At 39.9% G+C, this 13868-nt stretch overlaps 1 pseudogene; it reads left to right on the top strand.

Annotated features, from left to right (window-relative positions):
* The first annotated feature begins 2211 nt into the window (after positions 1-2211).
* LOC149211657 (uncharacterized) lies at positions 2212-8694 on the top strand (annotated as a pseudogene).
* The last annotated feature ends 5174 nt before the right edge of the window (positions 8695-13868 follow it).

Here is a 13868-nt window from a genome sequence, read left to right as displayed (position 1 = left end):
TAGTCAGTAAACCAGATGATTCAGCCTTAACCTATTCAAATACTGAAATATTGCAGAGTTCAGCTACGCAACCTTGATCTTTTCAATCCAGAGTTCATTTCAAAAGCTGGACATGCAACCTTTGATCTTTTCAATCCAGAGTTCATATCAAAAGATAGACATGCAACCTTAAGCTTTTCAACCCAAATTTCACATCACAATTGGGTCAGTACATGGTGCAGTGATGGTATTTACCATAGATATCAGCATAAACCCATCTAAACCTAGGTATGATATGAACCTCCAGCTTTCGAAGATTTAGGAAAAATATATCAAGCTCACTAAAATAACTCGAAGTATTGAAAGTTTCACAAGCTGGAGGTACATATCAAAAGTGGGTATAGATGGGTCGCCACTAAATACTTATTAGAAGATTGTCAGAACCACTCGTCTATTGTCTAACCTAAACTAACAGGACATACCATGTTTGGCTTGTCTAAATGGGGCTGGTGCTACTGAACTTGAAGACTTTTCACTTGTTGACTGATGTTGTGTAGATGTGGAAGCAGCAGTGTCCTGCATTCTGATATATCCCCAAACTCTTTTATTCCTCTATTCATACAAACTGCCCGGAGAAGCATTAGTCACACGGAAACTCTCTTCTTTGATGAGCAGCACCCATCAAATAACACTCACAATATCTCCAACTTACCTATATATTTTCTTCACCAATCTCAACTTCTAAAACTCTGCCTGTTGTGTTCATAAGATCACCAGGGCTGTCAACAATTGATGTAAAGCAGACCTCTCTCTCTCCCCCTTCTTCACAAATGCTGGAAGCAACCCATCGGTTTACTAAACAAACCAGATCTCTATTTTCAGGTCAGATCTCTGTGCTTCCAACTGCACCCATCAAACCATATATAACTGATCTCTCAGTCCAGAATTTTTTTTTTCAAATCCTAAGATCACCTATCAAGAAACTTTAACAGATTTCACAGTTCAGAGCCCAACCTTCACAGAGCTGACCAACATCAACATTATACTATATAATATGTATATGTGATTTGTAAATGATAAAGACATTATTGGAATTTAGGTAACAACAGTTTCATGACTTTATACAAACCTTTTGTTAGTTCTTTGGTCAGTTATCTTTTTATTTTGTCAATATCTTTAATATGTCTCCTATAAACAAGGAACATATGGTAGTTTGTCCTAGTGCGAATGTAATAAAAAAACAAGTTGGATAGTTGCATAGCAGCATAGTCCCTGCCTTTTTGGTAGTTATTGGTTGTGATCTGAAACATTGAGTCTATTGCATTCAATACACAGTGGATTCTATTGCATTCACCCAATGTTGTTGTGATGTACATGTTGGATATATCCAGATGGTATAATTTTTGTTCAATATTCAGAGAAGATGATATAGGTCATGTAATGTTCCCAAGAAATTATTTTTCAATAGGACAAAGTAGCCTATCAATCCCCCTAGGCTATAGTCCTCCATAAAGGGGAAACAACCCCGAAAATCCCCACTGTTGGGAAGGTTTTGGGGAGTTGGGAAAAGAAACCCAAAAATTGGGGTCCGGAGTAAAGTTTACTCAATCATTTTGAAAGAAGAGGCCCCTCTAGGAAATCTATAAATATGAGAGGGATGAATTTTTTTTGGGCATCATTGTGGATCAATTTATCTTTGTCTTTCTTGAGCCTAAGGCTCTGAGGGTTTTAAGACCCCTTTACCCTTGTCAATTTTGGTGGTGAAAGATTCCACCCTAGTTGACAAGTTTCTCTCTCTTTTCTTTGAGTTGACTCAAGTTCGTATTTGGGCAGCGAGTTTTGTGGATATTAGTCTCTGTATGGTACAAGAAACATCTGAAAAAGCTGCGAAGGTTTGGATTGATTCGACACTTAGTAGCAGCGAAGTCCTGTTTTGCTTAGACAATTTGTTAAGGTGCTTTGGTATTCTTGGATATACTCTGGACTGCTGAAAACTATACTGTGGAATTTTGATTTTTATGTTTGATGAATTTAATGCATGATCATTCCACTATGGGAGGATATTGAAATTTTATTGAAACATGTATAATTATATTGAACTCAAGTGTCGTATAAGAAGAAGAAATCTGTTAAAAAAACCCTAGCGCCATAAGAAATTCTAGGGAAAAATTAACCTAGCACATTATAGTGGTATTAGAGCAGGGATCTTGCCAACTTGGATGGTATTTAAAAATGGAACCACCAGAAGCAAATTTTTGGCATAGGTATGCTGAATCTTGGAGAAAGTTGGAAGAGCAACACACAGAGTCTTTGAGAAAGATAGAAGAGCAACAAGCAAAAAATATCAACAGGCTACAAGAATGGAACGTGAGAATAGAAGAATATAGCAAAACGCCCCAACATCTAAGAAAGAAAAGTTGGGACGACTTCTGGAATAGTGGCAAGAGAAAAAAATCAAATGATGCTGATAATAAGCCCGAGCATGAAAGAACAAGTGCAAGAAAAGTGGAAGCAAAAGGGAAAGCATGGACATGGCTGTATCCCTCTAAACATAATAAAAGTCCTAAAGATGAAACCATATCTCGTGAGAATGGTGCTGATAAAAAACAACCAAATCTCAGGGAACATAATGGTTGTCTCGAGGAAAAGGACACCCTTTTTGATAACCCCACCATTCAAATTTCAAAGATGCAAAATACTGAAGGAAAGATTGAAGGTATCCTTTGCAGGGAGGAGGGTGAAGATAGAAGTACCGCCTTTGATAGCATGATGGTAAGGTTTCATCTTGAACTCAACTAAAAAACAAAGGCACGTTCCAATGTTTGGTCATGGCTATACAAGAAGCATGAGTACGGTATTCAAGCATCTGCATTCTATCATTTAGCAGTTACAAACTCTACTTATGGAAAAGACATAGGATAGCAAGTATGGATTGGTTGATCCCACTGCGATTCAGTGGAAGAAAAAAGGGCTGAAACCATAAAGCGCAAAGAGGAAGATCATGATGCTATCATATCTTTAGGGCAACAAGAGGAGCCAGGGCCTGAATCCCTTTCCCAAAGCGTTTCCTCTTACAGCTATAAAGGCCGTAGAAATACTTTTACCGATGCTTTGAGAAAGCATTCACATGTACACAAAAAGGGACTACATATTTGTCATTATGAAGGTTGTCGCAGGAAATTTCTAGATAGCTCCAAGTTGAAGAGACATTTTCTCATCCATACAAGAGAAAAACATTTTATGTGTTCACATGAAGTTTGTGGTAATGCAATTTCTCTGTATTTTAACTCGCGTACACATATTTAAACACATTCACCAGAGAATTAACATATTTCTTCATTCTAGAATAGTGGCAAGAGAAACAAATCAAACGATGCTGATAATAAGCCCGAGCATGAAAGACAAAGTGCAATAAAAGTGGAAGCAAAAGGGAAAGCATGGACATGGCTGTATCCCTCTAAACAGAATGAAAGTCCTAAAGATGAAACCATATCTCATGAGAATGGTGCTGATAAAAATCAACCAAATATCAGGGAATATAATGGTTGTCTCATGGTAAAGGACACCCTTTCTGATAACCTCACCATTCAAATTTCAGAGATGCAAAATACTGAAGGAAAGATTGAAGGTATCCTTTGCAGGGAGGAGGGTGAAGATAGAATTACTGCCTCTGATAGCGTGATGGCAGGGTTTCATCTTGAACTCAACTAAAAAACAAAGGCACGTTCCAATGTCTGGTCATGGCTATAGAAGAAGCATGAGTACGGTATTCAAGCATCTGCTTCCGATCATTTAGTAGCTACAAACGCTACTTGTGGAAAAGACATAGGATAGCGAGTATGGATTGGTTGATCCCATTGCGATTCAGTGGAAGAAAAGGGGCCTGACACCATAAAGCGCAAAGAGGAAGATCATGATGCTATCATATCTTTAGGGCAACAAGAGAAGGAGCTAGAAAGACTTTTACCGATGCTTTGAGAAAGCATTCACATGTACACAAAAAAGGACTACATATTTGTCATTATGAAGGCTGTAACAGGAAATTTCTAGATAGCTCCAAGTTGAAGAGACATTTTCTCATCCATACGAGAGAAAAACATTTTATGTGTTCACATGAAGTTTGTGGTAATGCAATTTCTCTGGATTTTAACTTGCCCACACATATGTAAACACATTCACCAGAGAATTAACATATTTCTTCATTCTGGAATAGTGACAAGAGAATAAAATCAAACGATGCTGATAATAAGCCCGAGCATGAAAGACAAAGTGCAAGAAAAGTGGAAGCAAAAGGGAAAGCATGAACATGGCTATATCCCTCTAAACAGAATGAAAGTCCTAAAGATGAAACCATATCTTGTGAGAATGGTGCTGATAAAAAACAACCAAATCTCAAGGAACATAATGGTTGCCTCAAGGAAAAGGACAACCTTTCTAATAACCCCGCCATTCAAATTTTAGAGATTCAAAATACTGAAGGAAAGATCGAAGGTATCATCCTTTGTAGGGAGGAGGGTGAAGATAGAAGTACTACCTCTGATAGCGTGATGGCAAGGTTTAAAAATGAACTCAACTAAATACCAAAGGCACGTTCCAATGTTTGGTCATGGCTATACAAGAAGCATGAGTACGGTATTCAAGCATTTGCTTCCGATCATTTAGCAGTTACAAACGCTACTTGTGGAAAAGACATAGGATAGCGAGTATGGATTGGTTGATCCCACTGCGATTCAGTCGAAGAAAAAGGGGCTGACACCATAAAGTGCAAAGAGGAAGATCATGATGCCATCATATCTTAAGGGCAACAAGAGAAGGATCCAGGGCCCGAATCTCTTTCCCAAAGCGTTTCCTCTTGCAGCTATAAAGGCTGTAGAAAGACTTTTACCAATACTTTGAGAAAGCATTCACATGTACACAAAAAGGGACAACATATTTGTCATTATGAAGGTAGTCGCAGGAAATTTCTAGATAGCTCCAAGTTGAATAGACATTTTCTCATCCATACGAGAGAAAAACATTTTATGTGTTCACATGAAGTTTCTAGTAATGAAATTTCTCTATATTTTAACTTGCGTACACATGTAAACACATTCACCAGAGAATTAACATATTTCTTCATTCTGGAATAGTGGCAAGAGAAACAAATCAAACGATGCTAATAATAAGCTTGAGCGTGAATGACAAAGTGCAAGAAAAGTGGAAGCAAAAGGGAAAGCATGGACATGGCTGTATCCCTCTAAACAAAATGAAAGGCCTAAAGATGAAACCATATCTCGTGAGAATGGTGTTGATAGAAAACAACCAAATTTCAGGGAACGTAATGGTTGTCTCAAGGAAAAGGACACCCTTTCTGATAACCCAGCCATTCAAATTTCAGAGATGCAAAATACTGAAGGAAAGATTGAAGGTATCCTTTGCAGGGAGGAGGGTGAAGATAGAAGTACTGCTTATGATAGCATGATGGTAGGGTTTCATCTTGAACTCAAATAAAACACAAAGGTACGTCAATGTTTGGTCATGGCTATACAAGAAGCATGAGTATGGTATTCAAGCATCTACGTCCGATCATTTAGTAGTTACAAACGCTACTTGTGGAAAAGACATAGGATAGCAAGTATGGATTGGTTGATCCCACCGCGATTCAGTGGAAGGAAAAAGGGCTGACACCATAAAGCGCAAAGAGGAAGATCATGATGTTATCATATCTTTAGGGCAACAAGAGAAGGAGCCAGGGCCCGAATCTCTTTCCCAAATCATTTCCTCTTGCAGCTATAAAGGCTGTAGAAAGACTTTTACCAATGCTTTTAGAAATCATTCACATGTACACGAAAAGGGACTACATATTTGTCATTATGAAGGCTGTCATAGGAAATTTCTAGATAGCTCCAAGTTGAAGAGATATTTTCTCATCCATACGAGAGAAAAACATTTTATGTGTTCACATGAAGTTTGTGGTAATGCAATTTCTCTAGATTTTAACTTGCGTACACATATGTAGACACATTCACTAGAGAAATAACATATTTCTTCATTCTCGAATAGTGGCAAGAGAAACAAATCAAATGATGCTGATAATAAGCCCGAGCATGAAAGACAAAGTGCAAGAACAGTGGAAGCAAAAGGGAAAGCATGGACATGGTTGTATCCCTCTAAACAGAATGAAATTCCTAAAGATGAAACCATATCTCGTGAGAATGGTGCTGATAAAAAAAAACCAAATCTCAGGGAACATAATGGTTGTCTCAAGGAAAAGGACACCCTTTCTGATAACCCTGCCATTCAAATTTCAGAGATGCAAAATACTGAAGGAAAGATTGAAGGTATCCTTTACAGGGAGGAGGGTGAAGGTAGAAGTACCACCTCTGATAGCGTGATGGCAGGGTTTCATCTTGAACTCAACTAAAAAACAAAGGCACGTTCCAATGTTTGGTCATGGCTATACAAGAAGCATGAGTACGGTATTCAAGCATCTACGTCCGATCATTTAGCAGTTACAAACGCTACTTGTGGAAAAGACATAGGATAGCAAGTATGGATTGGTTGATCCCACTGCGATTCGGTTGAAGGAAAAAGGGCTGACACCATAAAGCGCAAAGAGGAAGATCATGATGTTATCATATCTTTAGGGCAACAAGAGAAGGAGCCAGGGCCCGAATCTCTTTCCCAAAGCGTTTCCTCTTGCATCTATAAAGGTTGTAGAAAGACTTTTACTGATGCTTTGATAAAGCACTCATGTGTACACAAAAAGGGACTACATATTTGTCATTATGAAGGCTGTCACAAGAAATTTCTAGATAGCTCCATGTTAAAGAGACATTTTCTCATCCATACGAGAGAAAAACATTTTATGTGTTCACATGAAGTTTGTGGTAATGCAATCTCTCTGTATTTTAACTTGCGTACACATATGTAAACACATTCACTAGAGAATTAACATATTTCTTCATTCAAAGGGTGTGGAAAAAGATATGTAGGTGAATGCAAGTTAAAAGTCCACACTAAGTCCAAACATGAGAGGAATTTGGCCAATACATTGAAGTTTCCCCCTCAGACAGACGGGTTCGTAAACTTCTTCAGGGTGTTAAAACTTCTGATCGGTGAATATTTGCAACGTAAGGAAACAGTTGGCCTTTGTTTCAAAAAGACAAGAAGCAATGGCAGTATCATGAATGTGCAGGAAGGATGGGTTTCACCTGGTGTTTTACCTATAAAATGTCTGACATAGCTCCGAAAGACAAGCCACAATTTACCCTTCATTAGTTGGGTAAATGATTACTTAATGACACTTGAAGATGGTTGGGATGGAAACATTTGCAACAAATATCTTTCAAAGGTGTTTAAGGACCTTCAGATTGGTATAAATACACTAGGAGATCAAAGAGACATTGAGAGTCACCCTTACAGGGTCATCTCTGTTAGTCTCTATATCTAGTGTGCGGCCAATGATGTGGTAGATCCTATTATTTTAACATCTAAAAAGTGTTGTAGAACGTCAGGGTTTGGAAGGGCTTTTTCCTTCTAAGATTCCTTACCAGGACCCAATGCAACTAATGGTGCAAATACATAGTCACTGGGAGAGAAAACACACTCCAATGGATCTTTTATTACTATAATACTTATTAACAAATCAATTAATCAAGTGAAAAAGGAGAGTGATTTGAGGATTTTATTCTTCTTGCATAATTCTTTGTTCTTGGGTTCCTTTGGCTCACAAGGTGAAGAGCTTATGCGGTAGCAAGGCATCATCAGAGCAACATACTTGTGAGGATGACATGCATTATGGTAGCTTGTGTGAAGTGGATATTTTTAATTACAACAAGCATTGTTGATGGTTGACAAAAAGCCTTGTACTTGTGCACTACTTTCTTGATTAGAGTCACTTTCATGCGAAGATTATGTCTAAGTTGGGTAGTAGTTTTTCTCTTGGACCATTTGCTGTGGTATTACGTTCTTGCACTATTTTGGCTATGGTTGCTACACTTCCTCTTAGACAACTTTCCTTATTTCACATTTTGCTCATAAAAAGGGGTTTCAACATGTATGATTATATTGCAGCAATGAGGGAGCAATAGTAGCAAAATATGGATGAAGGAACACAAAATCCTCAAATGTCACATGCAAGCTCCGTCTCAACATTTAGTGGTCCAAGCTCAATTAATGCATTGCAACATGGCTCGTGGTGCAATCCATCACAGTTTTTAGTCGAGGGTCAACATGCTGTATTGCCACCAGATAATATCAAGTCTTCTATCAAGAAAGGTAATGGAAGTATAAAGAGGATACCTAGTGAATGGATGGTACAAGGGAATAAGAGGCCAGTGAAAACTAAGTCCTTAGGCCCTTGCTCATATGAACGCTGAAGAGGTTTCAAGGGTAGCGAGAAAAAGTTCCAAAGTTCTGGGTCCCATATCCAAACAAGATGGTATGATAGTGATAGAAACAGACAATAGCCTGGAAAGCAGCGGTAGAGATCGAAGCACAAAAATAAAGTATTTAGCTGACAATAAGAGGCGAATTTACAATCGTGGTAGGACACAATCTTCCATTAACCATTTACCTTTTGCAAGGTCTTTAAAGTCAACTAAAGTTTCTTCTGAATCTATGAATAAGTCAAATTTCAATGTCAATGACAATCTTATGGATATCAACCAGCCAATTATGGAGGGCTCTGTTGGATTGGTTCCTCTACAGTTAGAGGCACGTAGTGCACTTTAGCAGCAAGAAATCCATATGATCCAAGATAGGACTTTGACTTCTCTCATTCCATCATATTCTCCTTATAGTCCACATTCAAAATCATCTAGTTTCATTAAAGGTAGCCTTGGGAAAGTGAACACAAGAAAGTAGACTATCCCTGGAGATTTACAATACATTCCAAAGAGTGTTTTTCAGCGGGTCCTATTACCCACCACCTATGGATAATGTATATAGGTGGAAATTTTTCTCTTAGATGGTCCTCAATCGGCAGCCAACAACCCCTTGCAACTACCATATAGCTCGATGTGCTATTATCTATGCCACCTGAGCCAACCATGTGGTCCCTTGCCCACTTGTTATGATTGTATGTTTGAAGGTGGGCCTCCCGACCTCGAAGGTATGGCTTTTCATTGGTATAGTTGAGTAATTTTCCTTACTTGTCATGGGCACTTTTGGGCATGGATTAGTGGGGGGATTTGGTGGAAAGAGTGAGCTAGGTTTGTACTCTTGTCTCCACTGCTCGATTTCGTGGTTAGCCTTGTATCCTAGTCCCACGAGATCTCCTTCACTGACCATTAGCTCTAGGGTTGGCACTACATGGGAAACCACAATTTTGGTTACGTGGTCCCGTTTTCCGACACCATATACATCACTCCCTTCCACTCATTTTAGCTCCATTCATCTCTTTTCCTATTTGGGTCTGCATGTGTTCACTAGGTCCACATAGGGTTAGCCTCCCGCTCCCCTTGTCCACACCTCGGGTTGGGCCTGGAACGATGCCTGAAGGTTGATGTAGCTAAAAAGAAAGAAAAAGCATAGTTTGGCCACTCTAAAAAAGAAATGTACCACAAAATGCAAAGATGGTAGGGACGTACAAATTTAGTACGTGGGTAAAAACCAAACATGAACTCTACCCTTTATCCATGACCATCATCCTGATTCCTATGGGCCTTAGATGAGCCCCTCCATCATTAAGTAATGTGAAAATTTCTAAATAGAAATCCTATTGCAGTGATTAATATTATTTCTTCTACTTATTACCTCAGAAATAAGTTATCTACTGTATTCTTATGGCAAATATTGAAACATATTCTACTGCAACCTTCACAATTAAAACATTGTAGGAAGTAAATGTAAGTAAAATGCCGGCACACATACAATCACAATGACAGTTATTTTTGGACAATTGTCCCCGGAAAAACCCAATGCAGGAAAACTGGTGCAGCAGATGAGGGTTTTATTATTCTTTAGCAAAAATCATCATGTACAAATTACACCCAACAATATAGAACAAGGCTTTCTGAGAAAAATTTATAGACGTTCCTGAACAAGTATTTGACTCGAGAGAGAAGTTCCTCCACCCTCTACGTCTCTCTGGCTTGCCCAGTGTCACTTTCTTTGGCCTCTGGACTGGCTTGCGCAATGCCTGCGTCACTTAAGCCAGCGCTTCCTCTCCCAGCGTCAATCTGCTCAGCAATGTCCCTTCTATTGCTTTGCTTCTTCGTCCCTGTCTCCCTGACTGATGATGAACCCTCTCTATCTCTCCTGCACTCGCAACTCTTCCTTTGAATCGATTTTCTTTTGCTGAACTTCGACTAGTGAGAAAATCGATTTTACTTGGGCAATCGAGTATCTGCCTGGTGTATTTTTGTTAAAATTGGCAACTAGGTCCAAACTCCATGTGGGTCATCTTATTTATGGCAGCTGATATTTTTCTTGGATCCCTCTCATCGAGAGGTGTAGGATTAATCTAAAGATCATCCAATTCCGATAAGTATTCATGGAGTTATGAATTTATTTGTGTTAATAGACAATTCGTCAAGGTCAGCCAACAACCAAATAAACCCCACATGTGCTCAACGTTTTAGTATAAAAGGAGATGACTTGAGAGTCATTTTACACACACGCACACTTCACTCTTGATTTTTCTCCACTTGTTTTGGGTTTTAGTGGAAGAGAAATCTAAGAGAGGAAGCCCTAAAACGTAGAAGGTAAAGAAGCCCTAGTATGAAGCCCTAGACGCAGTCTCTACAAGCCCTAACACAGTGCTAAGGAGGATGCCCTAACGCAGTCCTAAGAAGGAGGATCTATGCAACTATGGAGGAGGTCTTAGCAGCCCTAGTCGCAGTCCTAGCAAGCCCTAGCCTATGACAACTCTACGCATCCATTTGTGGAGGAAGAGAGCTCGTTGAAGGAGGATAATTCCCTGTGGTAGCCGCAACAAGAAGAGGCAGGGACAATGTGTAAAACGAGGACTGTTTTGGGTCTATTCCAAGGGTCCGAAGTGGTGGAGAAGGGGCCGAGTTCCCTTGCTGGAAGAACCGCAACCATAGGACAGTTTTGAGGGAGCTTTGGAGGGGTGCAGATCCATGGAAAGGTAGCCGCAACCCTACACAATCTTGCTGTAGGGTGTCGCAGTAAATTACAGGCAGGCCGAAGGGTAGACAAGGGCTAGGGCAGCCCAGAATTGAAGCAACCACCCTCGGCCCCTCAAAGAAGGGCAACCGCATTTCTTGGGAGTGTTTTTGGGCACAAAAAGAAGGTTGGTTAAGGACTGTTGTGTGCCCTAACCAAACCTAGTTTGCTGCAACCAAACATACCTCAAAACTGTGAGCTAGTACATGCTTATTGGAGCAACGTTTGTATGGTGTGTTGGCAGCTAGATACATGGGACAAAAGGGTCACTTGGTGGAGCATAGCAAATAGGAAAACAAGCAATGACATGGTATAACAAAGGCTACAATGGGACAACAACAAGCATGGTGCTGCAAACTCATTAGGACAGCAGCAAGGTACAATATGCCAAATAGGACAGCTAGGCAAGTGTGCTTAGTACAACATGGTAAATGGGACAGCTAGGCAAGTGTACTTAGTACAACATGGTAAATGGGACAACTAGGCAAGTGTGCTTAGTACAACATGGTAAATGGGACAGCTAGGCAATGGTGCTTGGTGCAGCAAGCAAATGGGACAACAATGCTATGATGTTTGTTGGAGCATAGCAAATGGGACAACAGTATGCCAAACATGGAATGGTAATGTCACTAACAGTGGAACAACAGAAATGGCACATGGAACAATTGTGGTAACATGGTGCAACAATGGCACATGGGACAACAGTGGTAGCATAAGGTGTAGCAGTATGATGTGTGCAGCATGGTCATGAGATCGAACATAGTGATGATGGGTGTAGCACGGTGAGGTGCAACATGATGACGAGATGCAACACAATGATAGGTGAAGGAGTCACCTTGGAGAATCAGTTGAAGTAGCATGTCTTCAACTGAGTTCAGCCATCTCATGTATCATCTTCTTAGAGATGATCTATGCTCTTGTTTAGATAAGTCAAAGTGTTGACTTTTGTTGTATATGTATTCTCTCTCTCTCTCTACTGAATTATTGAAGAACATATAAGAAGAATTGATCAAGGGTTCCCCACATTGGGGTTTGTCCCTGGCTTGCGCCACTGCTTGTGTCCTCTTATCTTGGCTTGTCTTCTGCAATCTATGTTTATGTTCTATTTGCAATTTACTTTAATGCTGATGTGATTGCTAATCTAGAAAAGATATTGAGCTAACTGTGAAAATTGAAATAAATTGCTCTAAGCATAGAACATACCTAAAATTAACAATTTTCTAAATGACCCTCAAGCCCCTTTTTATATTCCTATTTGATAACCAATGACCTAGATTAAATTTTAATCAAAGGCTCAGATCGTTTTTGCTTGATCCGTGTCTTTTTCTAGAAGTTTCACCCATGATTAGATTAATACCCATTAATATTTTAATTTTCCTAAGTTTAGACTTAGGAACTCCATTAAAAATATTAATTATTTTAATAAAATCACTTCTGGGTGGAATTTTCCAAAACACTGTTTAGGTTCTTTGGAATACATGTGATCTGAATTTAAACAAGAACACCACAAATTACAGATATAACCATAAATACAGAGATGCAGCAGAAATAACACTTCCTTTGATTAATATCAAATAATGAAATATGCTTACAAACAGTATGGAAATGAGACTAGCTCAATGATGGTAGCTTATCTCTGAGAATAGATGTGGTGGCTACATGCCTCTGAACTGCGTTACAATGAGGCTCAAGGGCCTTTTTATTATTGAACAATAAGAGCAAACCCTAAACAACCAAAACCCTAACCCGAGGAGATGTAACACCAAGAGTTTATGGGCCCCGTTGGGGTTAGTTGGGCAACCAACTTCCCAGGGTTGTGACTTGGTGATACTATCTCCATTTGATGCGCATGATATCCCGTTGAAAAGATCTCTCCTAGGACTACGACGAAAAAAATAAGTTAACAAAAATCGTTGGCAGTAGATTGCCCAAAAAACGTCATTTAGGGCTTCAAAACGGCTCCGGAAGTTTAGGACCCGGAAAACTCCCAAAAATAGTAAACTGTGCTACAATTAAGGAAATTTAAAAACTAAAAGAAATAATGGTGGGGGTCCAAGTGGAATTGGTGGGTGGCCGCCAATATCCACCTGGACCATTCCTCCCCCCTTAGGAAGCAATGGTCCCCATTGCGTTGAGTGCCTCCATGAGATGGGGAAACTTCTGCTGAACTTGGTCCTTGGTGAGCTGTTTTGCAATCTCTGATGTGTCCAGTAATGGTGGGAAGCATGGTCGAGGGCGGTCCACATTGAACACTCGGTGCAAGCTAAGGAATGGGGGAATGCTGTGCTGCAAAACATTGTTTCCCACATCTTTGTTAATGGTGTAAGGACCATATTGGAGTGGTCTGAGCTTTCGATGGGCTCTGGTAAGGCATTCTTTCTGCAAATGCAACCAAACTTTGTCGCCCACCTGAAACTTGTGTGACACCTGATGTTGATCATGTCATTGCTTGTACTTGGCATTTTCCAGAATGGAGCGCAATATATCGGCCCATTGGGTAGAGGTGCTCTGGGAGTCAGATCGAACGAATTCTTGACCTGACAGTGTAACGGTACCCTTGTCGGTGAGGAGAAGATGTCCCTGTATCCTTTCATGATCGTATCCACCTGCTTCTGTTGCGTGGAGGAACCCTTCCCGGGGGCCATGGATGTGGCTACGATCTTCCCTTTACTTTGAGAGCGAACCAGAAAGAAAATAAATTTCCTAGTTTGGGAGATGATCTTACTGGCTTTCTTAACAGAGATGAAAGAAGTGGCGGTAGGCGGGGCTACTTCCGG

Source organism: Pinus tabuliformis, chromosome 1_1, assembly GCF_031772625.1.
Source record: "Pinus tabuliformis cultivar Carrire ecotype Pingquan chromosome 1_1, CPIR1, whole genome shotgun sequence".
Classification (NCBI taxonomy): Eukaryota; Viridiplantae; Streptophyta; class Pinopsida; order Pinales; family Pinaceae; genus Pinus; species Pinus tabuliformis.
This window is presented reverse-complemented; position numbering and strand designations above follow the sequence as displayed.